The following is a 14,963-nucleotide window of genomic DNA, read 5'->3' as shown; positions in this document are numbered from 1 at the left end:
CTAGATGTGAAGAAATCTTGACACGGAAATTGGTGGGGTACCTGGCAACTTCAACTCACCACTTGCTCTGAAGGACCTCCAAGCTGCTTAGGACCAAATAGCATCTCATGGAAAGATCCACAAACCCAACTACACACACCCTTCATCCATGGACATTGACATTTGCCAAGCCCTCATGATTATCATGGAACCTCTCTAATCCACTTGCATGAATCGTAGACTTCCATTGCAGGGTGCACTGGCAAGTAAAATTGAAAAGGTTGCTGCAGGGATACTTGCTGCAGCAAAAGAGAGGCAGTTCATAGATTGGACCAGGCTGCATCTCAGGCTGCTTGCTTGCTGTCTTAGCATATAGAGATAGCAAGATCTGCAGATGCTGGAATCAGAGATAACACAATGTGGAACTGGAGGAACACAGCAGATCAGGTAGTATCAGAGGAGCAGGAATGTTGATGTTTCGGGTCAGGACTCTTCTTCAGAAATGGGGAGGGAGAAGGGAGCTCAGAAATAAATAGAGAGAGGAAGGGTGGGGCTGGAGAAGGCAGGTGGGATGGTGATAGGTGAGTGCATGTAGGGAGTGGCGGGGATTGGTCAGTGAGGTGGGAGGGACGGATAGGTGGGAGAGAAGATGGACAAGTTATGTCAAGTCAAGGAGCCGGGGTTGAAAGGGAGGGTTGGATATGGGATGAGGCCGGGGGTGGGGAGATTTTAAAACTTGTGATTTCTATGTTTAGGCCATTGGGCTGTAGGCTACCGAGGCACAATATGAGGTGCTGCTCCTCCAGTTTGTGGGCAGCGTCATTGTGACACTGGAAGAGGCACTGGAGGAGGATGGACATGTCACCCAGGGAGTGGGAGGGGTTGTTAAAATGATTGGCAACCAGAAGGTGTTGTCGTTTGTCACGTACAGAGTGCAGGTGCTCTACAAAACGGTCTCCGAGTCTCCACTTGGTCTCATCGATGTAGAGGAGACCACATCGGGAGCAGCAGATGCAGTAGACCATGTTGACAGATGTACAGGTGAACATCTGTCCGATGTGGAAGGTTTGTTTGGTGCCTTGAATGGAGGTGAGGGGGAAGGTGTAGAAGCAGATGTAGCACTTCCTGCGATTGCAGGGAAAGGTGCTGGGGGCGGTGGGGTTAGTAGGGAGAGCGGAGTGGACGAGGGAGCCGTGGAGAGAGCGGTCCCTACAGAAGGCAGATAGGAGTGGGGAGGGAAATATATCTTTGGTTGTGAGGTCGATTGTCGGTGGCAGAAGTGGCGGAGAATGATACGTTGGATAAACAACAACATCTTCTAGTCACGAACCATTTTAACTCCCCCTCCCACTCCCTGGGTGACGTGTCCATCCCGGGTCTTAGCACTTAGTTCTGTGTTCACACCATCCATGCCATATATTACTATGCTGTGCCAATTAAGTTGCTTTGCTGGTCAGCAGTCTTCAGACAAGGGTTGGTTGGCAGTCTGCTACATAATCTCACAACTGCACCACGTGCCAACAGCTTTCACAGCAACCACATTGCATATGCAGCAAGCAGACAGCCATGTCTCAGTCTCAGGGGAGCTGTACTCACCAAAGTCTGTTTGGTAACAACACAATGAAAATGTTTGTGTCGTACACATGTATTGTTGAAGCTTCTAAGTCTGAGGTTTAGTCAACAGAAAGTTAATTGCAGGTGATTAAGATTTTCTTTGTAGTACTGAATATATAGAGCACACAAGGGTTTAGAAAATATTGCATGCAGTCTTACTTTGGCGACTTTCTTCAAGGCAGCTTCTTCCTGGCCTCCATCAAGGTTAAATAACACAAAAAAATTAGATCCTTTGATATTTGTACCCATTATTGTTAAATCAGTTTTTTTTAAGAGGGTGCCCCTCTGTCCTACTCATGAATGAAGAGCCAGCACTCAATTATCCAGCTTCTGATATGCTGTTGAATAGCAAGCTGTACAGGCAAGAAATTACACAATTTTTTATATACCATTACAAAAAAAAAGAATATGATGGACTCTGCATGTACAGTGACATCACCATCACCTCCCTGGATCCCTCTGCTTTCTCTGATTTGTCACTGCTCATAACACTGAGTGCTGCACTAATCTCTTCTGGGAGAACCAAAGCTCTTGTCTTTGGTCCCACTAAAAAAATCCCTTGCTAGACATTACTCCAATCCCCTCACTAAGCACTGTCTGAATAGACACAGACAATTCACAGCCTTGGAATCCTATTTAACACTGAGATAAACTTGCCACCACATATCCACATCATCACCAGGGCCACATACTTCCAACTGTACAACATTGCCCAACTTGACCCTTTCTTCAGGCAACTGCTGATAAAACATATATCGTTACCTCCAGATACTTTAAGACTCAACAATTCCAAAGTTCTGCTGGCCAGCCTTTCATTATGAACTCTCTACAAAGCTGAGCTCTCCCAAAGCGCTGCTGTCCAAATTCCAAACTTGCAGCATCCCATTTGCTCATAACCCTTGTGCTAGATTGACTCCTGCCACAATTTTAATATTCTCCTCCTTACTTTCAAATTAGTCCACAGCCTTGTCCTCCCCTATCTCTGGACACACTTTCAAGGAGTACAGCAATAAGGGAGAGCTAGCAACTCTCTCAGATGGGCTCACCACACTCTTTGGAGTGGCTCATCTTGTGTTGATCTTCATCCTCATCCAGCTCTCCCTGTGGTTCCAAGTACTTGTTAAGATTTGACAGTAACTATAGTCTGGTAAACTGCTTTGACAATTGGACCAAAAAAGGTGGGGTTAGTTGTCAGTCTGGGATGTGCATCTGTGAAGCTGCACAAAAACAGCTCAGGCTGTAAGGTTGCTTTTCACTAGAAGAAAGTAGACATGGAGATCAGCAACCCTTTGGACAACTCACTAGATTTTTATGGGACCACACTATTCACCTTCTTAGTTTGAGGAAAAAGCTACAAAAGCTGCCCTAAACATTGTCTGATTCACACCCATGCTCTGTTGGGTAGAGCTGGCAGGGATCCTATTAAAGTGGTTATGAAGTCAGTCTCAAAAAAGGGAACAGTGACAACAGTCACCATCTGTGCATGCAATGTGTGTACTGTCATGGACAATGCCACAGCCAACAGACATGAAAGCGGAACTACTCATTGGCCAGGTACAACCTCCAGATCACAGCACTCAGTGATACCCATTTACTGAGGAGAGTCAACACAAGGCAATCAGTGCAGCATTTACATTCTTTCAGAATGATTGGGGAAAAGAGAAATGACAGCAATTTGACTTAGACTTTACTCTCATGAACCAGTTCAGCAGTAAGCTGACATGCCTACCCTAAAGATCGTCAGATGGGAATTAAACTGTCCCCGCACAGCAACAAGAAAGCAGATACACCCCTCCCATGACCAATCCTGATGATAATTCCACGATGACCTTCACTCCTTGATTGCTTTGATACTAATGTCAAACAAGCTTATCAATCTTGGTGATTTTGACATAGAAGTTAGTGCAAACACCAACTTTGGGAAGGGGTAATCGGGAAAAAAATGGGATTGGCAGTTGTAACAGTTTTGGTCTTTCTTTTCTCTTATTTTTTTTATTTATTGGGATGTGGGTGTCTATGGCAAAGCCAGAAATTGTTGCTCATAGGACAGCTCAGGGTCAACACGTTACTCTGGGTCACATGTAGGCCAGACCAGGTTAAAGCTATCAGTTTTCCTTCAGGACATGAGTGAATCAGATGTTTTCTTACAACAATCAATGATTGTTGCCATGGTCACCATTAAGGAGACTTAAGTTTTATATTGAATTTTAAATGAATTGAAATTCCACCAGCTGCCATGATGGAATTTAAACCCAGAGTTTTAACCTGAGCCTCTAGTTTTATAGTCCAGTGACAGTACTATTGTACTTCCACCTTCTGACTTGCTGCAGAGATGTGTTGAGCATAAGTTCTTAATTACCAAGACAGTTTACAGCCTCACTAATCACAACAAAATGTCATGGATGCACACAGCCCTACCTCCATCCCACTGTATGCATTGGTATCTAATCAATTACTGTATGTCACTGCCAGGCACAGGTACAGGCAGGATGTGTATGTACCAAAAGCCACGTGTGGCAATAGCTGCAGAGCTGACCACCAACGTATCATTTCAGGGCTTTAAGTGTCTCAGTGTCTCAAGGGCCCATCAGACATGTATAGCAGAAGTGGACAATCATTGCATTGAGGATGGTCGGGTCACTTCAGAGATATAGCAAACTCCACTGCTCCAGAAGTACGTGGTCCTGCTTCTTGTAATCATCAAGATCGATTCAATGAAAACAATAATGTAATAAGCAATGAGATAATCCAGAACTGACTTGAGGACAAAAGGATTTACCTCAATTACTAGTCACTATTATCTCGCCATAATGCCTACCAAAACATCTAGAGGATGGTCCAATGCATGCTTAAAGAAGTAAAGACACTTGGCTGAATTAGAAAACAAATGAACTTCAGTCAGATGCATACCATGAAGACTAGATATTCTGAAATGTGTCCAGAGGATCTAGTCAAAAGTTGCATCACGAATCCTTGGTACTAACTGATCAAAGATGCTCACAAGCCTAAATACCAGAAAGATGAGCAGAGCACTTTAACCACACCATCAATGAGTCTTCACCACTCAATGAAGAAGCATCCAGCTCTTTAAAACAGAAAAGAAGTTCCCTTAACCCAACTTTTGACGCCAGCTTGTGTCTGTTGTTTTCTTGTGCCAATTCAAATTTTGTACCTGGGATGTTCATGTTTTATCATGCATACTTTGTTCTACATTTAACGCAATGGCAAAGATTGAGGATATTGATGAATTCTTCAAATTCTGTTTCTTTGTGTGTCCAAATACCTCCTAGGCAATACAACTACAGAAGGTATTATAGCTATGTGACTACATCAAATAATAAGTGTGTTAATGTGAATGAAAAAGAAGCCATTGAAAATCAAAAGGTTGCCCCTGAGAAAATCTTAAGAAGACCTCTTGAAAAGTCATATTTTGGTCCCAGCAGCTCCCCTCCCCTCTTTCCCTGGGCTGAATTCTATGAGGGACATCAGGATGCCAATGGCAGGATCAAAACAAGTTCCTAGGACACACTTACTTGGCAATTTTACTGCAGGCAGCCTTTCAATTGGCCTCCAGTAGGTCCTTTGTCTAATGAAGAATGGCATGCAAGCTCCTTGTGCTGCCTCCTCAATCATAGGGCTGTTATCTCAGAAGCTTCAGCAACATCGGAGTGAGGTTGTCATTGCTGTGGACTGGAAGAAACTTGAGGCGTGCGGCAGAGAAGAGAATTTCTTTTCAAATCTCAGGGTCAAAGTCAATGGGGATATCACTGGGGCACCATCTTATCTGTGCATAGCCCCTTCTTTAGCCCTTGAAATTTTTCCTGTTACATTGCTACCAGGAAGCTAACCTTCATTTAGCTGGCAGCTTCCACAAGCAGAGGGAGGTTTCCCTGCCATCAGCAAAAAGCTGCCGCAAAGAATAATGATCCAGGAGCCACAACATTTTGCTTCTGTACAGCTCTTCTGAAGAAGGGTCTCAACCCGAAACATCAGCTTTCCTGTTCCTCTGATGCTGCCTGGCCTGTTGTGTTCCTCCAGTTCCACACTGTGTTATCTCTGACTCCAGCATCGGCAGTTCTTACTATCTCTTCGAGATCAATCTTTTGTTTCTATATTTGCCTCATTAGCACATCATTTTGGCTTGATCATCATCACTTTTGACTTTTGTCACCCTGCTCTCCACCCTATCACAGAGCTCGAACTTCTGTTCTTTCCTTAAACCTATTTTTCTGGTTTTATAGTACCAGCGGCACTACTGGAACAAGGAATTCTCCCTATCCCTATTTTTTTTTTCTTGCCAACAAGACAATCCTTGATGTATTAATCTGCTGAGCTGGAACACTGAGTGAAAACACCACGATAAAAACAGGCTGGTTACTTGCTAGGCAAATCAAGCACAATGCAGTGCAGTTAGAGCATACAAACTGCTCTGTAACTAGGTAAGAATAGTTTCAGCAAGAAATGTTTTGCATATGTTAAAGTTTGTGTTTCTTTGTGGGCATGATACCTCTAGTCAGATTCTTTTAAGCCTTCGAAAATCACAGGAATTCTGAGTACTGTACAGTCGAACTCAATCACATTTTCGCTGGTGTCTTCACACCTTGCATTACCAGTAGGGGTCACCCTCTGTTTTACCGAAGTTCAGCACTGTAATTGACTTGCTCTGGTCATTGCAAGCACTTCTCTCTCTCTCTCTGTCCTCAGCCTTTAACAGTCATCTTTTCGCTTTTGCTCCCTAATTGACCCACAAAACCTGTTCAGTGCCTGTCCTGGAACAAAGTGCCATTGCATTTCAATTCACAATAATTATGTCTATTCACAATGATACCACAAATGCAAAAACACAGTCCAAACACAACTAATGTTTTACTTTTTTTGAACATAGTCCTGATGGTTGTGGATTTTGCCTTCATTTTGATTATTTGGGATTAATTTCTCATTTTAAAAGCTGTTGCAAGAATCATCATTTAATTCTGAAAGCTACAACTACTCATTGTTGACTGTAAAGACCAATTATTTGCAGTTACTTAAAAAGATCAACCCCCAACCATCTTACAGTGTTTGTGTTAAATGCAGCTTTTCTTTTGCCACTGACACAGATTCATTTTCTACTAATGCGAAGGGTAGCTTCAGTTCTCATTGGAGCACCAACAGGATAGTTGAAGGCTGCAATAATTTTGTTCATGAAAGCTATTTTTACTACCCAACTTGAGAAATGTTTTCCTTCTATTTTCACCTTCCCTGTTAAGAGAGAGCTTATGCTTAAATGAAATTTTCCAGGGACCCATTACTCTCCAATACCTTAATTCAAGTGAGCAGTCTTCATGGATTACATTGGCTATTCAACCGAGCAGGGCATCACAATCAGAGGCTGATCCCTATTCTCAGAGCTCTAGCTATTTATTCCATCTATAGTTGGCACATGGAGACCTACTGTCCTGGATGGAATTAATCATCTCAGCTTAAAATGAGACATAAGACCTTTGGGACACAAACAGATAATTAATATACCATGCAATAAATTTATTTAGTGAATCATTGAGGAGTAACAGCCTATTTCTTTTTGATGAGAGTTCGCTCTCTATTTCCAAAGTCAGAATCAGATTGCCACCTCACTCAAAGAAAATGTTACGTGTTTTTGAACATCAGTTCTGCAAAACTAAATTATACCAGTCAGCAGGGCAGCCAAACTTCAGAGTCTAAAACTAATTTGTTCTTTTTGCATTGTGTCACAGAGCTAAAATAATTTTTCAAATTCCGAAACTTTGAAAACAACATTATTATAAAGTAAGCCTGCAAATTCAATTCTTTATCACTAAGGAATTTTCAAAATGTCAGTTATATACAATTGAATAAAGTACATTAAAATAATTTCAAAGATTGTGATACACCATCTAAAAGGCAGATCAAACTAGCTGTTTTAATTTTGTTCAAAAAGTGCAGTTTACTTGATATAGTCGAATGGATTACTCAGAATTAGTCCAGGAGCGAGACCTTTAGCAAAAACAGAAAGTGCTGAAGAAACTCAGCAGGCCTGGCAGCATCTTTAGAGAGAGAAATAGACTTAACATTTCAATGCCAGTAAGCCTTCATCAGACCTGTTCTCTATTAACTCTGTTTCCCTCTCTACAGATGCTGCCAGGCTTGCTGAGTTTCTCCAGCACTTTCTGTTTTTATTTCAGATTTCCAGCATCTGTAGTTCTTTTGGTGAGAACTTTACACTTTCCTCACCAACCAAATTATTTCTTTACTCTATAGTTTGCTTTTTATATTATCCTTTTAACACAACAGCATTGCGTTCATGCCTTAAAATACTTCAGCAAACAAAAACGTACGAAATCTATCACATTTTGTTTCAGAAATCCACTCAAAAGATATACGGGCTTCAGAAGTAATCCATAGAAATTTCACTAGGCTGATAATGGATATGAAGAAATGAGGTGTGGTTTAGTAGATTGGGCCTGTACCCTTTTGTAAGTTAGAAGAATGAGAGGCAAACTTATTGAAACATGTAAGATTCTTTAAAGGCCTTGACTGGGTAGATGTGGAGAAGTTGTTTCCCTTTGTGTGAGATTTCAAGGCCAGAGAGTATAATCTCAGAATAAGGATAGCACATATAAAACAGAGTTGAGGAGGAATTTCTTCTCTCAGAGGGTAGTGAGTCTGTGGAAATTTTTTTACCAGAGGGCTGAGAACGTTGAATTGATTGGCATATTCAAGGCTGAGATAGACAGATTTTTAATCACCAAGAGAATTAAGGATTATGGGGGAAGGCAGGAAAATGGAATTGAGGGCTATCAGATCAGCTATGATCTCATTGAATGACAGGATACACTTGATGGGCTGAATGGCCTAATTCTTCTCCTATATCTTATGGTCTTAGAAGCAAAGGGAAAACTACATTAATGCTGCAGCTGCATTTATAAATTAAACATATGGAACAAAAGCAATATTTAACAGCCACTTTCAATTTGCATATATTTAAATAATAATTGCATATACTCCTTTGCAACTAATCAAATTCTAGACTTCAGTTAACACACCATTAACAGTTGGTACACCGTTTAAACACAGAAATCCCTCCATTATATTTAAGCTGTTTGCAGCAGAAAAAGATTCATTCCACAGCATAAGCATCACCGAAAGAAGTTTTTGCTGGAACATAATTAGCAAATTACATCCATAATGCATTAGATACTGAGTTGGTTTTATTCAATTGAAGTTATACTGTCAAGTTTCTGGGAAAACTCAGCAGCACAATCATAAATGTAAAATCTGTCATGAATTAACAGAATTAAACATCATAATCCTCTTACACTGTTCATCGATCACCCCTGCTCTGGCTGACCTACATTGGCTCTAGTTTAAGTAATGCCTTAATTTTAAAATTCTCATCCTTGTTTTCAAATCTTCCGTGGCCTCAGCGCCCCACCCCAACTTCCTCTATAATCCACTTGAGCCATACATGATTCCTCCATGTCTCTTCCTGCTCCACCAACTTGTTTATGCTGTTTTGGAATTCTACTCTCTCCTCCATATAGTTCAAGATAATTTCAAGTTTCTCGTCATCCACAGATTTTGAAATTATGGCCCATATACAACATAAAAATAAGTAAAGTATATTAGAAAGAGTAAGAAAACCAAAATTGATCTCTTGAAAACTCTGCAACATATCTCTCTTCAGCACAAATAAGCAACAATTAACCACTAACTTTTACCCATTCAGCCAATTTTGTATCCATGTTGTTCCCGCCCCTTTATTTGCCATGATCAATAACTTGGCTGAATTATTCCAATGGCTTTATGGAGGGCTTCTCTCCTTGAGACCTAGCGAGATTTTTCGTACAATCTTTCAGTGCAGACTGAAGGCAAGGCCCTGCATGGTCTGGACACAAGGCCCGGCGCGGTCTGGAGGCAAGGCCTGGCGCGGTCTGGATGCAAGGCCCAGTGCAGACTGAAGGCAAGGCCCGGCGCGGTCTGGAAGCTAAATACCAGTTTGAAGGTCTGTTATTCGGAACTTCTTATTTCTTCATTATTCTAATTTTTTCCTAAGAATTTGTACTTAAGAATCTGTACCTAGGTACATTTGTACCTTAAATGGTGCCATTAATAATGACTTATAGACTTTTCACTGTACTCATGTGAGTACATGTGAGAGAAAAACTAATTCTAATTCTAATTCTCATTGTAATAAAGTTACCTCATTCTCTATGCACCACATGCCTATGACACCATGCTCATGGTATTCTCCCACTCATTGCAAGCAGAAGTACTTGTTGGGACCTCACAGGATTCTAATCCTTCCTTCCCTCTGCATTTACCACCCCTTAACTGGGGACACCTCATCGACTCTCTTGCTCACGCACGACTACACTTGCACCAAGTTCTATAATACTTAATCACGCTTTTTGTCTTGTTGCAGGAAAAACATAGCTCATCCCTTGGCCCAAACAGATGTCTCGACAGCAAACCAACTGACAAGTCAGTAATTCTCAGACTGCTTGTACTAGACTTACAGCACTGACTAGCTCACCCTGTGGTGCAATTGGATAACTTCCTTGACTGAGTGTGATGGTATCCTCTGACTCATTGTGGTCCCCCTCCACTCCACCGAGGATGCTTCCTCTTTGAATTTTACATATTGGCACTTGCTTGAAGCACATGCAGGGTGTTTGCTGCCTAAGCTGCTGGCACATGCTGCATCTGGTGCCTTACAGTGACATGTCCACCCACTGTCTGACTCATTAGGTTGGACCCTCAGTGCTCACTGTCACAAACAAAAACAGAAGTTGCTGGGAAAGCTCAGCAGGTCTGGCAGCATCTGTGAAGAAAAAATCAGAGTTAAAGTTTTTGGTCCGGTGACCCTTTTCCTCAGAACAGAGGAAGGGTCTGTCACAAGCTGCCAAACATCCTACGTAATCTTGGTAACTATTGAAGCCATATAAAACACTACATCAGTCAATTGAAGAATGTCTAATTTCCTGGATTCCAACTCCTCTTTGTAAAGTTGGTGATTACTTCAGTCATAAATCAACCACCACAAAGATTTGCATTATATAGCACCTTAAATGGAATACAGCTCCAAAAGTGATCCACAAGAGCATTATAAAGTAAAATTTCACACAGGGTTTCATAAGGAGATATTTTATGCAAAAGCTTAGTGAGCGAGAACTAAGAAAGCAACTGAATAACCTGGAGATGCATCCTGGTCTAGTCCAGGAGCTGGGTGCATGTCCCTGAGCGCACAGAGTTCTTACTGCAGCATTGCAACAATAGTTGCCACTGAGGCCCGAGGTGCAGCATTGAAGTGCAAAAGTGTCCTGCAAGTGGATCAGAAATATGCCAGGAGGGTTCTTAGACACCGACATATGTTGAATGTCAATGTCTCAATGTGTGTATGGGGTATGTGTGGCCATTGCCCATGGAGTGTTCCGAGATTTTGGCGTCCAACATGGGAGTCCCAAACAGTGAGCAGAAGTCTCCAGGTACGTGCTCTGAATTCCATGTTGAAAACTCTCTGCATCTAGCTTGCTCACAGCAGATGGTAGTATGGAAAGTTTCATATTAATGAGGCAAGATCTGTTGTTCATAAGGCTGTTAACAAGCAATTATCCCCCTTAACAGGTAGTTCACTACTGGCTGGTGAGAATCTCACCTCAAGCCCAAAACTTAGTTAAAAGATACAGTGAGTTGCTCCCGTCATCGAAATAGAACTCACAGGAATTCCCATGCAGTTCTGCTACAGATCACGTCATTCAGGCCCCTATAAGATTCTTTCTGTATTTTCTTGCTTTTTGCCACCCCTCCTTTTTGAATAAAAGAGTTACATTTACTATCTTACAGATGCGATTGCACTGGAAAGGATGCAATGGAGATAGACCACAAATGGATGTTGCCTGGGATAGAGTATTTCAGCTATGAAGAGAGGCTGGATTTTTGGAGGCATGGGTTTTTTTGAGACATGGGGAAGTTGAAAGGGGACCTGACTGAGGTGTATAAAATTATGAGGGTCATGGCCAGGGTGAATAGAAAGCAGCTGTTCCTTTTAGTTGAAGGGTCACATGGGTACAATTTTAGAGTGAAACACAGGAGATTTAGAGGGAATTTGAAGAAAAACGTTTTCACCCAGAGGGTAGTGGGAGTTTGGAATGCAGTGCCTGATAGGGAAACTCCCAGCCTTTATAAAATATTTGGATCAGCTCTGGAAGTGTCATGTCATTCAAGGATATGGGCCTAGTGCGGGAAAGTGGAACTATTGTAAGTGGTGGTATATTTTTGGTGATATAGACTCAATGGGCTGAAGGCCTCTTCTGTAATCTATGATTCAATGATTCTACGATCTTTCAGTCCAATGAGACTTTCCCAAATCTAGCAAATTTTTGAAAATTCAAACCATTGCATTAATTATCTCACTAGCCATTTATTCCGTGAAGTTAGGATGAAATCAGTCAGGACTCGGAACTTGTCAGACCACAGCTATTTATTCTTGTAAAGCTGTCAATGAGTAACTTCTTTAATTATTGTGAACCTTGTGCTGTAGGTACTTATGTTTAATATGCTGAGACCTTTGGCACTATTTTATTTGATACCACCCAGATTATATCGATACTTGATGGGATTATGCGAAAGCTCCAAGCCTACTCCTTTAGCAATTGCTAAATCGTATAATTCAAATCTTTTTATCTCTTGCTTACGTTACTTATTCGATTTAAAATTTAACTTATTAAGTGCAGTATTGTAGATGATGAGCATCAATTGATGGCACAATTCTGAGATGCTTAACCAGGTGACAAAAGAAAGTTACCACTCAATACTTCTTCTCACACTTACAGGATGACTGCAGTTTCCATATGCAGATAGTGCCCCAGGATCAAAACCTGTTTCCATCTCTGCCAGTGTGAATTAGATAATGTATCCAAGTTGAGTGATTAACATGTAACTGTGACCAATGAAGTGTCCACCACATTCTCCTCAGCAATATTATTAGATGAAACTGTATAGCATTATAGCAAACAAACTGGGCAACATTTAATGCTCACCGTGGCTGTGGCACCAGTGTAAACTAATCGCAGCCAATTTCAGCCAACACAATTCCTATCGGGCAATCTGCTGGATGTCTCAGTGTTCCCAGCCAACAGCAGTCCAGTGCATTTAGTGCCATCGGGAGGCAATGGTCACTGCTGGTACTGCAATCGGGCCAAAGAAGGAAGCCAGTGACAGAGGCAAATGGGACCAGTTAGACAGGCCCAAATGACAAAGGAAGGGGGTTTGGTGTCAAAGGTAGTAGAGTGTCATTCTGCAGGCTACTCCCTTGACATTGGTCAGTTTTTCTATTGTGGGTAGGTTGTCCAAATTATAGGAAGCCTGGCCACAGCAGGTCACAAGCATGGCTGCCAGGACTTACCTGATGGTTTGCTCCCATAGCACTGTCCTTGCCTATTCCTGGTTGAATGCCAGCAATGGTTGGATAAGGCCCGTAAGTGGTCAATTTAAGGCCTCAATTGACCACAGGTAAGGAACGCAGTTCTCAACAATTCCTGCTTCAGGCATATCTAGGGGGAAATCAGGAAGGTAATGGGCTTTACAACCTGAGCCTTCCTGCTTTGTATTATAAGGCACCCACACCCCTCTTTCTGTCCATTCCTGGAAGAAGCATTAAATTCATACGTGAAAGCAATGACAACAACCCTCTTGTTTCAGATTGTCCACCAGTGAAAATAAATTATTGTTATTTACCATGCTGAATCCCTTAGCCGTCTAAATTACCCTTACTAAATCATAAGCCTGCACGCCCCAGACTGTAAATAGTTGAATACAATCCATGTTTAATGACTTTTGTAGCACAATGGTAGCATTCCTACCTCTGGACCAGAAGGCACAAGTCCCATCTGCTCCATAGGTTTAATAACATCTATATTTTAGTAACTGTAATTTAACAAAAAAAAATCCATACTGTATTAGGCTGGGGCTATTTTCCCTGGAGCATCAGAGGTTGAGGGGGTGACCTTATAGAGGTTTATAAAATCATGACGGGCATGGATAGAGTGAATAACTAAGGTCTTTTCCTCAGGGTAGGGGAGCCAACACTAGATGGCATAGGTTCAAGGTGAGAGGGGAAAGATTTAAAAGGGACCTAAGGGGCAACGTTTCATGTATGGAACATGCTGCTAGTGGAAATGGCGGAGGCTGGAATAATAACAACATTTAAATGGCATCTGGATGGGTACGTGAACAGGAGGGGTTTGGAGGGATATGGGTCAAATGCTAGCAAATGTGGCTCAATCAGTTTGGGATACCTGGTCAGCATGGACAATTTGGACTGAAGTGTCTGTTTCTGCTGTACATCTCTATGACTCTAAGTTGATCAGAGTGAGAATAGGCTCAGCCAAGCAGAAGAAGGTGATGTTGAACGCAAATGCTTGGGCTTCTGTTTGAGCATGAAACAAAAAGCGTCCAGATCATCTTGGTGATGTTAGGTGATGCAGAGAGGATGTCTTTGGTAATGAGGCGGTTTGGGCCAGGAAATTGGAAACTTTTAAAATAACAAAAGGCAACACAAGAGTCACAGACGTAGGTCGGAAGAGATTGCAAAAGAGGAGAGAAAGAATAATCAAGGGAGGAAAAAATTAGTTCAGTGGGTCAGGAGTAGGCTGAAAATGAAATCAACCAGGTTACTCCTATTAATGAATTTTGCAAGAGAGGTGTGAGTGAGTTGTGTGGGAATGAGAAACAGTAGAGTGGGAAGCCAGGGAGGGAAGATCACCAGAGGATATTGTTCTGGAAGCAATGGACTGATGTTTGGTGGCAGAGTGATGATTCACGGAGAGATTGTCAAAAGTGTTAGTGTTAGCATTCAGTCTCTGCAAAGTGAGTCATCCTTTTTTCTAGCTATACTGTCAATCAAAGCTGTCCCAGAACTGATAGCAGATTTTATTTCTTAAACTTATATGAGCTGAAGGACGTTGTCAATTTAAAAGGACTCTGGACACAACTTACTTCTGATTATCACACTAATGGTGCAATGCAGTATGTACTCTAACAAATTCCAACAATATAATGGTCAACTTACCATTTTGGAACCAAGGCCTATGATGATTCACTGCTGTTAAAGCATATTTAGACCACAATGCAGTATTCACTTGTGACATTTAAAGCTGTTAAAACATTTGATATATGGCTGATGGAATATTCCCAATTCCTCAGTAGGATGCCCCTTGCTGGACAGTGGTCACTCTCAAACTCTCCAACAAAGCAGAGATAACACAGTGTGGAGCTGGAGGAACACAGCAGGCCAGGCAGCATCAGAGGAGCAGGAAAGTTGATGTTTCGGGTCTGGATGACAGAGGATCAGAAGGACCTTGGTATGCGCA

The sequence above is a fragment of the Rhincodon typus genome, chromosome 7 (assembly GCF_021869965.1).
Source record: "Rhincodon typus isolate 14 chromosome 7, sRhiTyp1.1, whole genome shotgun sequence".
Taxonomy (NCBI): domain Eukaryota; kingdom Metazoa; phylum Chordata; class Chondrichthyes; order Orectolobiformes; family Rhincodontidae; genus Rhincodon; species Rhincodon typus.
Note: the sequence above shows the minus strand (reverse complement) of the source record.